Source organism: Amphibalanus amphitrite, unplaced genomic scaffold (assembly GCF_019059575.1).
Source record: "Amphibalanus amphitrite isolate SeventyFive unplaced genomic scaffold, NRLGWU_Aamphi_draft 000414F_arrow, whole genome shotgun sequence".
Lineage (NCBI taxonomy): Eukaryota > Metazoa > Arthropoda > Thecostraca > Balanomorpha > Balanidae > Amphibalanus > Amphibalanus amphitrite.
Genome location: NW_024881908.1, coordinates 325,752 through 339,081, shown reverse-complemented (window position 1 = coordinate 339,081; position 13,330 = coordinate 325,752). Strand labels below are relative to the sequence as shown.

At 49.5% G+C, this 13,330-nt stretch overlaps 1 long non-coding RNA gene across 1 annotated transcript; it reads right to left on the bottom strand.

Annotated features, from left to right (window-relative positions):
• Positions 1 to 7,708: 7,708 nt before the first annotated feature.
• LOC122390895 lies at positions 7,709 to 12,138 on the bottom strand. Its single transcript, XR_006258247.1, has 4 exons — positions 10,620 to 12,138; positions 9,654 to 9,796; positions 8,620 to 8,935; positions 7,709 to 8,173 (listed from the first exon to the last, which is right to left on the bottom strand). It is a non-coding gene; the product is annotated as an uncharacterized LOC122390895 (long non-coding RNA).
• Positions 12,139 to 13,330: the final 1,192 nt, after the last annotated feature.

The following is a 13,330-nucleotide window of genomic DNA, read 5'->3' as shown; positions in this document are numbered from 1 at the left end:
TCCCGACTGGTGCCGGCCGCCGGCGAGGGCGCCTGGGCGGCGGCGTTCACACGCGCCGCGCCGTGGAGAAGGCGGTTATGGCGCTGCCGACACCCGTCTAAACCGCAGGTCCTGGTGCGCGTGCATTGACGCATAATGTGTCCTCTGTCTAGGCACGCCATGCACAGACCTTTAGAGAGCACAAACATCATTCTTTCGCTCTTCTCAAGCGATTTGAAACTGTCACAGTGGTTGAGGATGTGCGCTCCTCCACATTTCACACAAGACAGTTTCAGCGGCACGGCGGCCGACGCTCCGGTGGCATGGGCGGCTCGCCTCGCTGCTGATTCCTTCCTGTGCGAACTTTTCACGGCATCTGGGGTGCAGAGAAGAGCCACTTTCACCTGTTCTTCCAGCCACGTGTCCAAATCCATCAAGGTGGGCTCTTTGGGCTGCAGCTGTAGCGTCACCTTTGCCCATTCTCTGCGCAGATACGGTGGCAGTTTTGAGACAGCGCGGCGGAGATTTTGAGTGCTGATGAGGTCTGCTTCATAGCCCTGCGACTGCAGAATCTGTACGGCGCAGTGCACAGTGGCTTGAAAGTTCTCTAGCGATGATGGATTGTCCTCTGAAGGTGCATCTGCGCTGAAGATGGCATTGAGATGGGCATTAATTACCTCACCACTCAGGCCAAAGCGGTCTTGTAAGGTCCTGAGGGCTTGGTTGTACAGGGCTCCGTCATACAGCATGCCCGCGATCGCCTGCCTCGCCTTTCCCGCCACAGCTGCCTGTAGATGGGCCATTCGCTCCGCATCACTGAGCGACGGTTGATTGTGGACGAGCGCGTGGAACAGGCCGATCCACCGCGGCCATTCTGAGGAGTCTCCTGTGTACACCGGAAGCTGGAGTTTCGGTATACTTTTCGCAAACGCAGATGCGTGCACCGATGGTCGCATTGCGGGCTGCGCCGGTGTTTGGTCATTGGGGAGTTCATCGATCCATGACTGTCTGCTCCGTTGGGGGCTAGCTGGGACCGGGCTAGCTGGGACGGGGTCATTGAATGATAGCTGAGGTTGTAGGAATCTCGCCACTGTCTGCTGTCTCCCTCGCTCGTCTTCTACGTCTTGTGGTGGATCGGTGTTGATATTCTCTCCCAAAAAGTCATCCCTTCTTTCGGCGTTCAGCTGGTCACCTTCGATCTGACTTCGAAGTTGTGCCTCCAGCTCAGCTTGTTCCGCTTCATCTTTGGCGATTTGCAGCTCACGTCGTCCTCTTACTTCGTCTTCTTGGCGCCTCATCTCCTCTTGCTGCCGCATCAACTTCTCTTGCTGCCGCATCAACTCGTCTTCTTGTTGCTGCTTCAGCTCCGCTTCCTGTCGCTCCATCTCCAGTCGTTTTTCCAACTGTTTCACATGCAGAGCCTTTTTTCGCGCCGTGATTTGAGCCTCAGCAGCTGCGCCGGAGGCTGACGAACTGGAGCTCACCCGAGACGACGCGCGGCGGGCTGAGCCGTGACCCAGCTGTGAGTCAGGGCGCGGCTGCTGCAGCGTCGAAGTCTCCATGGTTTCTTCCCTTTCTTTCGTCACAGGAACTCCGCCGACAGCGCCTTCACTTTGCGGTTTCCCTTCTTGGTTTTCCATTTTCGATGAAGTTTCCTCCGCTTCTGTTTTCTTCTGGCCTGATCCGGCCCGGAGGACCATTAAATGTCGCCGACCTTGTCGTGCCTCTGGTGGAGGCCGGGACATTTATTGTAGCGGAGGAAAAACGTAGATGAATTTTGATGAATGTATTGAAGAATTCCGGACGATAGATGATGATGAACGGTAGATGAGGGTGAAATGAAGAACGCAGAGTAGACAGGTAGACCAGAAAAACACAGTTGAGCACTGTCGATGAAGTTCACGGTTCAGAGTTCAGAGTCCGCCGGGGCGGACACATCGGCCCCGTCGCGGACGGGGCGCCGTCAGATTCCTTCACTGCACTGCAGTACGCCGGCGCTCGTCGGGGCGCCGGCGAATCCGCGCACTGCCACTGAGCAGGGCTCAGTGGCGGGGTTCACTGGGCACACGAACGGGGGTGCCTTCGGAATCGTGCTCGGTGGCACGATTCCGTCACTGTTCACTTCACTTTGGCAACCCGCTGGGGGTGCCTGTTCACTGCGGCAATCCGCTAGGGATGCCGTTCACTCTGGCAGCCCGCTGGGGGTGCCGTCGGAATCGTGCACGGTGCACGATTCCGTCACTTCACTGACACCGGCGCACTTCGGGGCGCCGGTGGAGCCGCGCACCGCCACCGAGGACTGTACTCGGTGACGTTCAAGTGGAGACTGCCCGCAGCGACTCGAGGAGCCGCCGCGGGCACAAAGAGAACAATTAGGTTGTACATCTAAAAGCACTCAGAAAGCGACACTGGAAACTGGTAAGAAAAGTCAGAGCGTGCTCGCCGCGCACCGTATCGTATAACCGAACGTGCCGCGCGAGCCTGCTCTGACTTTTCTTACCAGTTTCCAGTGTCGCTTTCTGAGTGCTTTTAGATGTACAACCTAATTGTTCTCTTTGTGCCCGCGGCGGCTCCTCGAGTCGCTGCGGGCAGTCTCCACTTGAACGTCACCGAGTACAGTCCTCGGTGGCGGTGCGCGGCTCCACCGGCGCCCCGAAGTGCGCCGGTGTCAGTGAAGTGACGGAATCGTGCACCGTGCACGATTCCGACGGCACCCCCAGCGGGCTGCCAGAGTGAACGGCATCCCTAGCGGATTGCCGCAGTGAACAGGCACCCCCAGCGGGTTGCCAAAGTGAAGTGAACAGTGACGGAATCGTGCCACCGAGCACGATTCCGAAGGCACCCCCGTTCGTGTGCCCAGTGAACCCCGCCACTGAGCCCTGCTCAGTGGCAGTGCGCGGATTCGCCGGCGCCCCGACGAGCGCCGGCGTACTGCAGTGCAGTGAAGGAATCTGACGGCGCCCCGTCCGCGACGGGGCCGATGTGTCCGCCCCGGCGGACTCTGAACTCTGAACCGTGAACTTCATCGACAGTGCTCAACTGTGTTTTTCTGGTCTACCTGTCTACTCTGCGTTCTTCATTTCACCCTCATCTACCGTTCATCATCATCTATCGTCCGGAATTCTTCAATACATTCATCAAAATTCATCTACGTTTTTCCTCCGCTACAATAAATGTCCCGGCCTCCACCAGAGGCACGACAAGGTCGGCGACATTTAATGGGGTGCCTTCGGAATCGTGCTCGGTGGCACGATTCCGTCACTGTTCACTTTGGCAACCCGCTGGGGGAGCCGTCGGAATCGTGCGCGGTGCACGATTCCGTCACTGGTTCACTACACCACTGCGCTCAGTGGCGTCCACTGGGCACCGCGAACGGGGGGTGCCGTCGGAATCGTGCGTGGTAGCACGATTCCGTCACTGGTTCAGTACACCGGCGCACATCGGGGCGCCGGCGGAGCCGCGCACCGCCACCGAGGACTGTACCCGGTGGCGTTCAAGTGGAGACTGCCCGCAGCGACTCGAGGAGCCGCCGCGGGCACAAAGAGAACAATTATGTCGTACGTCTAAAAGCACTCAGAAAGCGACACTGGAAACTAGTGAGAAAGGTCCGAAAACGCTCACGCAGCACGTTCGGTTATACGATATGGTGCGCGGCGAGCACGAACAGCCGTCAAGTGGGAAGCGATAGCGCGAGTGACAAATTGTAGGCAATTAGAACATGAGACGAGAAACTAACACAAGAGCTGGTCCAGGCTCACGGGGCATGACCAGTACTGCGATAGATCACGCATGGCTGTCAAATATAAAACGAAAGAGAAGAACAACAGGGCAGTTCATTTCGTCGGTGACAAGGGTCTTTTCATCAAAATCGGTTTACTGGTTCTTGAGTTATTGCGTTCCCCGTCCGAATATCGAATTTTTAGTTTGATATTCGCGAACCTTGACCTTGACCTTGAAGGTCATGACCTAGTGACCTGAAAATGACTGTCAACCTGGAATCGGGGTCAAGGAATCGATTGAGACCATTTACAAGCCAATCGGACGGTAACTTTAGGCTGTAGAGCGTTCCCCGTCCTTTGACCTTGACCTTGAAGATCATGACCTAGTGACCTGAAAATCGCTGTCAACCTGGAATCGGGGTCAAGGAATCGATTGAGACCATTTACAAGCCAATCGGACGGTAACTTTAGGCTGTAGAGCGTTCCCCGTCCTTTGACCTTGACCTTGACCTTGAAGGTCATGACCTAGTGACCTGGAAATCGCTGTCAACCTGGAATCGGGGTCAAGGAATCGATTGAGACCATTTACAAGCCAATCGGACGGTAACTTTAGGCTGTAGAGCGTTCCCCGTCCTTTGACCTTGACCTTGACCTTGAAGGTCATGACCTAGTAACCTGTAAATCGCTGTCAACCTGGAATTGGGGTCAAGGAATCGATTGAGACCATTTACAAGCCAATCGGACGGTAACTTTAGGCTGTAGAGCGTTCCCCGTCCTTTGACCTTGACCTTGACCATGAAGGTCATGACCTAGTGACCTGGAAATCGCTGTCAACCTGCAATAAGGAACGAGGAATCGAATGAGGGTCTTTTCATCAAAATCGGTTCACTGGTTCTTGAGTTATTGCGTTCCCCGTCCGAATATCGAATTTTTAGTTTGATATTCGCGAACCTTGACCTTGACCTTGAAGGTCATGACCTAGTGACCTGAAAATGACTGTCAACCTGGAATCGGGGTCAAGGAATCGATTGAGACCATTTACAAGCCAATCGGACGGTAACTTTAGGCTGTAGAGCGTTCCCCGTCCTTTGACCTTGACCTTGACCTTGAAGGTCATGACCTAGTGACCTGAAAATCGCTGTCAACCTGGAATCGGGGTCAAGGAATCGATTGAGACCATTTACAAGCCAATCGGACGGTAACTTTAGGCTGTAGAGCGTTCCCCGTCCTTTGACCTTGACCTTGACCTTGAAGGTCATGACCTAGTGACCTGGAAATCGCTGTCAACCTGGAATCGGGGTCAAGGAATCGATTGAGACCATTTACAAGCCAATCGGACGGTAACTTTAGGCTGTAGAGCGTTCCCCGTCCTTTGACCTTGACCTTGACCTTGAAGGTCATGACCTAGTGACCTGAAAATCGCTGTCAACCTGGGATCAGGGTCAAGGAATCGATTGAGACCATTTACAAGCCAATCGGACGGTAACTTTAGGCTGTAGAGCGTTCCCCGTCCTTTGACCTTGACCTTGACCTTGAAGGTCATGACCTAGTGACCTGGAAATCGCTGTCAACCTGGAATCGGGGTCAAGGAATCGATTGAGATCATTTACAAGCCAATCGGACGGTAACTTTAGGCTGTAGAGCGTTCCCCGTCCTTTGACCTTGACCTTGACCTTGAAGGTCATGACCTAGTGACCTGGAAATCGCTGTCAACCTGGAATCGGGGTCAGGGAATCGATTGAGACCATTTACAAGCCAATCGGACGGTAACTTTAGGCTGTAGAGCGTTCCCCGTCCTTTGACCTTGACCTTGACCTTGAAGGTCATGACCTAGTGACCTGAAAATCGCTGTCAACCTGCAATGAGGAACGAGGAATCGAATGAGGGTCTTTTCATCAAAATCGGTTCACTGGTTCTTGAGTTATTGCGTTCCCCGTCCGAATATCGAATTTTTAGTTTGATATTCGCGAATATCAAACTGCTGCTCAATTGATGGACGTAAATATAATAAAGAAACCACCCTATCGTCAGCACGCTACGTCAACTGCCAGGACGCAAAATGGCGACGCTGTTTTGCCTCTGATGCGCCAGATATGTAACCTTAAATAATTGGATACGACTACTAAATACAATAAGCCGATAATAGACTATTTTCCTCCTAGGGGACACTGGGAAATCGGGTTTTTAGGGTGAAGGTGATTGAGAAACGTGTTTGCTAGCGACGCGAACCAATGATGTGGCCTTGGCCACAAATAGGGGATATCTTAGGTAAGGGTAAATGGAAAAATGTTAGGTTAAAGAGTTCTGGAATTGTCTCCAGGCCGGCCGAAGGCCGGCCTGGAGCCTATTCCAGAACTCTTTAACCTAACATTTTTCCATTTACCCTTACCTAAGATATACTCCTTTTCGTCCCTAGCGCACAAACCCCTGGAAACGTGGTAGGTTAGGTTAGGTTAGGTTAGGTTAGGTTAGGTTAGGTTAGGTTAGGTTAGGTTAGGTTAGGTTAGGTTAGGTTAGGTTAGGTTAGGTTAGGTTAGGTTAGGTTAGATTTGGTTTGAATCTAAAACCCCCCTCCCCCACCCAAAAACCCCGATTTCCCAGTGTCCCCTAGGATGAAAATAGTTCTTATTGTATTTAGTAGTCGCATCCAATTCTTTTAAATTACATATCTGGCGCATCAGAGGCAAAACAATGTCGCCATTTTGCGTCTCTGCAGTGTGTGTGCCAGGGAGACACCGGTTGGTCACGTGACTCGAAAACAAAAATCAGCTGATAGAGTGGCGGAATCGCCGTAATCAAACACGAATAATTCCGGACGATAGAGCGGCAGTATAGGAGCTTTCTTCACAACAGGCAAACATTGCAATGTTTTATCATTCTATGATCAAGAAACGTTCATAAATCATATATTTCTTTGATGATTACTGCCGCAACCGACACGCACATATCGTAGCCAGCGCATAAAGCTGTGCTTTGCGATATTAAATGTAAAGAAAAGCATTTATATCTTGCTTCAACCTTCTACTTACGCTTTTATAATTACGACAGCGACACCATACGGCCTATCGACGCTATGCAACCCCATGGAGTGTCCGGCCGCACTCTGCCGAGTGTGCCGAGATCAGAGGCGGACCATCCGGAGCACGTCCAGCTGCACTGCCCAGTGTCCAGCTGCACTGCCCGGTCGCTGGGAGGGCGACACCTAGCGCCGCTCTGGCCGCTCGCTTCCACGCACAACTTAGCTACCTGGCTACGCTTGTGGGAGGGGAGGGAGAAAACCAACAACAGTCTGATGAGCCAATGGAGTCTGCGAGCCGCGCCAATCTGAGCCCTTCCGCGCGCAGACGGGAGCTAGAGCTATTCATCTCCTTTCCTGTTTTCGCTGGTCCGCCAGTCACCAGCATCGTTCCGTGCTCTCCATCGTCGCGATTCGGCGGCCGTGTTGTCTTGTGTGCGTCAGCAACAACAGAGAGCGAGAGCGAGAGCGAGAGAGCGAGAGAGAGAGAGAGAGAGAGAGAGAGAGAGAGAGAGAGAGAGAGAGAGAGGGAGAGTCTCGGATCACGCCAGGCAGCCACATGGGTATCTATTGTTTATTTACTTTCCAGTGATCGCAAGCGTTTAGTTGTTTGGAACCGGGTGTGATCAGTATTATCTCTATGATAAAACTGAAAAAGTGAAATATATCCACTTTAATTCATATATCGCTTTTGATTCATGGTACGGCTGCTTGATTTTGCCACAGCGTACATAGTACATACACAGCCGATCTCGGCATGTTTCTGTTCCAGAACAGCAGCTGCAGTGGACACCAAAAATGCATTCATGTTCTGACAACTTATTCCAAAGATACACATATTTTACGACGAACGTTCCAGAGAAAGTATTTTCTCGCTCACAGATGCTCAGCAAGAAGCGCGCGATTGATTGCAACTAGCACGCTCACGATTTCTAATATAGCGCTGGCCAAAACCTGCCCCTTACATCCAAATATAATAATCTTAATTCCAGTCTCTGTCCTATTTATTATTTATTAGCGCAGCGAGAGTGAATGATACCACGGCATAGCCGTCATATTACATAGCACAAATTGCGAGACGACGTCGAGACCCGTATCGGCGTATGTTTCACAGATCCGGGTGTCTCGCCTCCACTCTCAATCAACCCTGACACACCATCAACCGAACCACGTCGGCTCCAATAATCTTGAGTTCCGTACTGAAATCTGATGGCCGGCCCGTCAGTTGATCATATCTGCCTGCGCGCACTACACCCGAGCTCAGCCTTAAGTGCACTGTGCGGCCTTCTCCAGATGGCGCCTCTGAGCATGGCGCTTATCCTGCACCTGGATGCATAGAGCCTCTTGTTCGTGTACGGCCATTAGCATTTCAGGAGTCTGATGTTCTCGGTGGAGGCGGCGCTGGTCACCGTGGAGCCGTCAGACGACACCGTCAGCTCGAGCGCCCGCGACTAATGACCTGCAAAACAGCGAGTCGCGGCACGTCACGACGAGTGACGACCGTCACGTTTCAGTCACGAAGGCCGTTATAGAACAGTCACGGCGACTGGCATATAGTAGTCACGGCTGCCGTCACAGGTCACGACGGTCGCGTAAAATGCCACTACCAGCCACGGCGACCACGAATCATACCTCATAACGTTTCCTGTCGCACACTCATCCATAATAACAGTACATTCGCCTGTATACACATTACACATTTCTCACTCAGCATTTCTCACTCACTCGAAGCTCGAGCCTGAGACCCATCAAGCGTCACGACACTTGCAACGGCACCTGCATTAGCAGACATCCCATCCCGGCAACACATAAAGTTCCCCCAAGCAACCCACCTAGGGTCATTGACCTAGTAACGAAGCAGGACACAGCTGACCTGTGGATGCGTCGGTTGACACAATTACTGACCTGGACATAATGTGATCGTTTCTGATCAATGTCGATACGCGCGCCGGCGTATCGACGCCGTCGGCGAGCGGGACGCGGTCGGCTGGCAGGGCGCCGTCGGCGGGCGGGCCGGCGTCGGTCGGCGTAGGTCGGCGAGCCTCGTTCGGCTACCGGATCACCTTCGGCCGGCGAGCGACCGTCGGTCGTCGGGCCACCATCGGCGGGCAGAACGCCGTTGGCTGGCGGAAGCCCGTTGGCTGGCGGAACGCCGCCGGCTGGCGGGGAGCTGTCGGTGAGCAGGCCATCGTTGGCAGTCCCATCGTGGTCGCGTGGCGCTCTGAAACACAGTAAAGAGTTAATGACTCATTAGGGACCATATTATTTTCAAGTCCTATGCTGAATATCCCTAAGGTAATCTATTTAACTCACCAAGAAATATTCAGAGCATTCACTGGAAACATAGTCATGCAAGTAGGCCTTTAACTGCAATACTATATTTTTTCCTTATGACACAATATGCCATGCCATTCAAACAGCCCATTATGGTCAAACAGCAGACTGAGTGGAGCATAAAGCAATTAATCTGGTTGTAACTTGTAACACCAAAGGATTGTACAGTGAAGGATAGGTGGTGCCTGCCGGCCTTCAATGACAGGTTCAGGCTCCGGAGCTGGTCCTGGATCTGACTCAGCTGACTGCCTGAGGGTGGAGGGCAGAGGAGGACGCAGGTCGGGTTATATTGGCAGATGTTGAACAGTGATTGGTCACAACCATTTACCTATAAATTGATAAATTCACATATTCATGGGAAATGCATGTATGGGACCACGCCTCCATCAGGCGGCCAAGGAGGTCGCCCCTTGCCCCGCCTCGGCTCTCGGACCACAGCGACAACCGGCCCCGGACCCGGTCGACCTGTGGTCAGCCGGTGACCGGTCACAGTCATCACGCCACTCACCGAGGACGGGGGGACGCCATTATCACCTATCAGGGGGCAGGTAACACAATTGGCATTATATCACTGCCCTACAGAGTCGGTGGGATGCACAACTGACCTGGAGATGACGTGATTGTTTCTGGACAATGTCCGTATGCGCGCCTCGTAGCTGGTGATAACACGCTGCCATTTCTGCTGGGTGACGTCCGGCCCACAGCTGGATCGAACCGCGCTGTATCCAGAACCACCGCCAGATACAACCTGGTAGATAGGATGATAACTCAAGAACCACACAACACACAATGAAGACAACAAAGGCGACAGCAGCGCATAATGACGATCTTATATCATTTGGCTTATTCAATGTCACCACAGGTTGCAAACACTATATTTTACTAGTCAGACTCCCATGGTGCCTGGTGGGCTGATGTGCCTAGCTGTACTCCGAATGTAAGACTTTCCAAATGTAACTTAAGTAAATGTAAAAAATCAACAAATAACTTGTCTAGAAATAATGTTGCTAGTCTAAAACCAGCTTGCGCTCCCCCCCACCCCCCAGGCCCCCACCCACCAAAAAGGCACCCAGGAGCACATGAACTGGAACACCAATGCACAATCACCTGCACAACACAGCACATACTCAAGGATGCCTGGTGCATGGTGGGTTTTGTAGGTCTACACAGCAATTTATGCTTAGCATGGGCTCTGGATCAATTCTTCCATATTCATGCAGGGCATACTGGTACGGCCCTCCAGCAAAAGAGTGGTTGGTTAGCCTATGTGCTTTTGATGTAATAACTTTGAATGACAGAGACACTCCTGTAAAATGACTCAATAGAAATGAGAAGAGGGCTCGTGCACACACTTCGGCAATGGTTTTCAACAGCCATTAGACGTATTCATCAATGTAGATTGCTTATTGTGATGTTGGCAACCAACCACTAAATATCTGGAGGGCCGTACACTGGTGAGTGGTGGGTACACATTTCCAGCTTGGTTGATATAGAATGATACGGATTAGTCAAACTAAATGATGCATTTTGCTTGCCTTTTTGCCAAGCATTGTAGTCTGTTTCATACTCACGTCGTCGTCTCCGCATCAGCATGACACTGCTTTGCTTCGCATACTCTATGCAGCCTCGGCAAATGAACCTCGATTGCTTTGAAGAATATAAAAATGTGCAGCATCCATTTGGGCACAGACTTGCTTTCTTGAATGCAAATCAAGGCTATGAATGAGCCAGGACTTGAGGCAAACTTTGCCCTGCCGTGTTGCCCATAATTGTGGCATGAAAAAAAACACTGTTTCAGTTTCCTGGTTGTGGTGGCATTGCAAATTTCCATTCCAACCCATGCAAAGATCTCAAAAGACTAAAGAGCACCAGAAAAAGGAAACTACAAAAACGCCAACACCCCATACAATCTCTACATAACTCTTTTATGTTATGCGCTTCACAACTTCTACCATCAACAAGCTACACAATTTTAAATTGAATTTTAACCGAATTCCAATGTGCCTAATCGGCCTAATCAAAACAAACAAATTCGAAAATCAGGGATGTTCTCCGACAGCAACGTACACGCCGTTAAACCAATTAAATGAGATCGCTGGCGTTCGCTAGCGATAGCAGTACAGTAAACTGTGCGCAGCTGCAGGTGATAATCATGGTCTGCAGTTTTCAACATCGAATTTCGTACTGAGCCCCAATTTATTTTGTATAAAACCTTACACCAGCAGATAGAAAATTTAATTTTGTATAATACTGAAGTATAAATAGATGCCGACTCGGTTTTATTTCTTAGTAATATTCCATTGATTGTTACAGTGTGACTTTTGGCAGCAAGGAAGATCTCACATTCTAGACCCAAAAAATATATCTTATGACACCGAAACTGCAATAAAACATGCTTACCTGGAAAGAAAATTAAATTTGCATTATGATAAATACCTTTTATGAGCCCATCTGCGGTAGGTTTACCAACTATGGATGTTTTTGTTCAAGACTGTTTGGTACCCAAAACTTTAAATTTCAAATTTGGAAGGAAAATTGACAATGAGCCCCAATTAGATGAGCTTTAATACTTTTATATGTTATACTCTGTGCATTTTTGCATATTTTGGTGGTTTATTTAGATGCCGACTCGGTCTTCTTTTTTAACAATATTAGATTTAGTGGAACAGGGTGACAAAGAACACCAATGGTGGTGATGTATTCAACATGGATTAATTCTAGTTTTGAGTATTAGTAAATGCAAAACACACATGAAATATGAAAGACAATTCAATTTTGATCTTGATTGCTACTGATTTGAAACCCACACCACTGGTATTATTCGAGAATTCGTGGTACAACTTTGGCAAGTCCGGTTGGATGACAACTTTGGGAGCATGGTGGTTTCGAAATTCAAAGAAGCGATATTAGGCTATGATAATAGTTTTTCATTATTAGTTTTTATTTTTAAGGATGAAAACGTATTTTCGCTACTAAAGAATCCCTACAACCTAAGATTTATTATTTTCGAAATGGCGTGGCCGGCTTCAAAATTATTTTCGTAAATACTTTACAGAAATACACCAGTCCTGCCCTGAATACATTTATGGATAATATATATGTAAAAAATAAAACATATAAAAATATCAGGCCTAGTTCCCTTTTTTGGAATGAAAAGGCCAGCTGAAAATAGTGGTCAAAATACCTTAGGGTGCGTTCTTTGCACGGAAATTTCACGTGAAATTTCACGGCTCAGTCAGCTGATGCGTTCTTTGCCGACCGCACGGGAATTTCACGGCGCAATTGTCGCAGAGGCTTCATAAATGTAATATACCTGGATTTGTGAAACGCAGTGGTTTCGCAAGCAAGGTTGCAAGTGATTAGAGGTAAATAGGGTTTTATTAAAAAGTCACTGGTATGCATACAGCTTGTAACAATATGGGTTAATATATTTAAACCAGTTTGCTGGTTAGTAACAGCAGAAGCGTCAAGCGATCCTCATAGGTTTTTTGTTTGTTAAACGAACTACCTGCTTGTGCAATGATTGCAATGGTCGATACCAGTGCAGGATTCATTTTGCAATTTAACCGTTTTATCATAAATGATAGTGAATTCAATTTTGAGAGGACACCAATAGCTGACCCTTGACTTGTTAGGGATTGTAATTTTACGATCTAATGACAAATCAGAACAGGTAGCTTATTTATCTTCAGTTTTATATTGATATGCTAGTTGTTAAGAAAGAACTGAGCTGACAATGGTTCTGAGATGTGCATTTTTCATTTCCAGCACTTCATCAAAAGCATGGCACTGAATCGTGCTTTGCTGGAGGCACTCTTAAGTGATTCATCAACTGATGACGAAGAGGATGTTCCAGAGTTTGCTAGAGTAGAGCATCTGAGAAGGTAGGTACAGTTTTATGTGCAATTTTTTTTCTTTGTAACATCAGTTCAATCAGTTCTTTCTGCAAACTGGGTATGAAAGTCCCGAGCATCTACATATAAGGATTTATGATACCCAATCACCCGTTCTTAATGGATGATTGAAAACAGTCATGCTGGGTTTATTTTTTCGTATCATAGCTCATGGAAAGCAACATCACATAACAATTGGTAACCCTCCTTTCAGGAGGCAACATGTGAGGGTCAACAACTTTGTTGAAGAGACTGTCGCCCGCTACTCGCCTGACGATTTTGCCTCTCACTTCCGCATGTCAAGAGCAAAGGTGGAGGAGGTCACAGCACTGTTCGGAAGGGATTTCAAACAGCGGCACCTTATTCCACCGCAGTTCACCAAGTGCTAC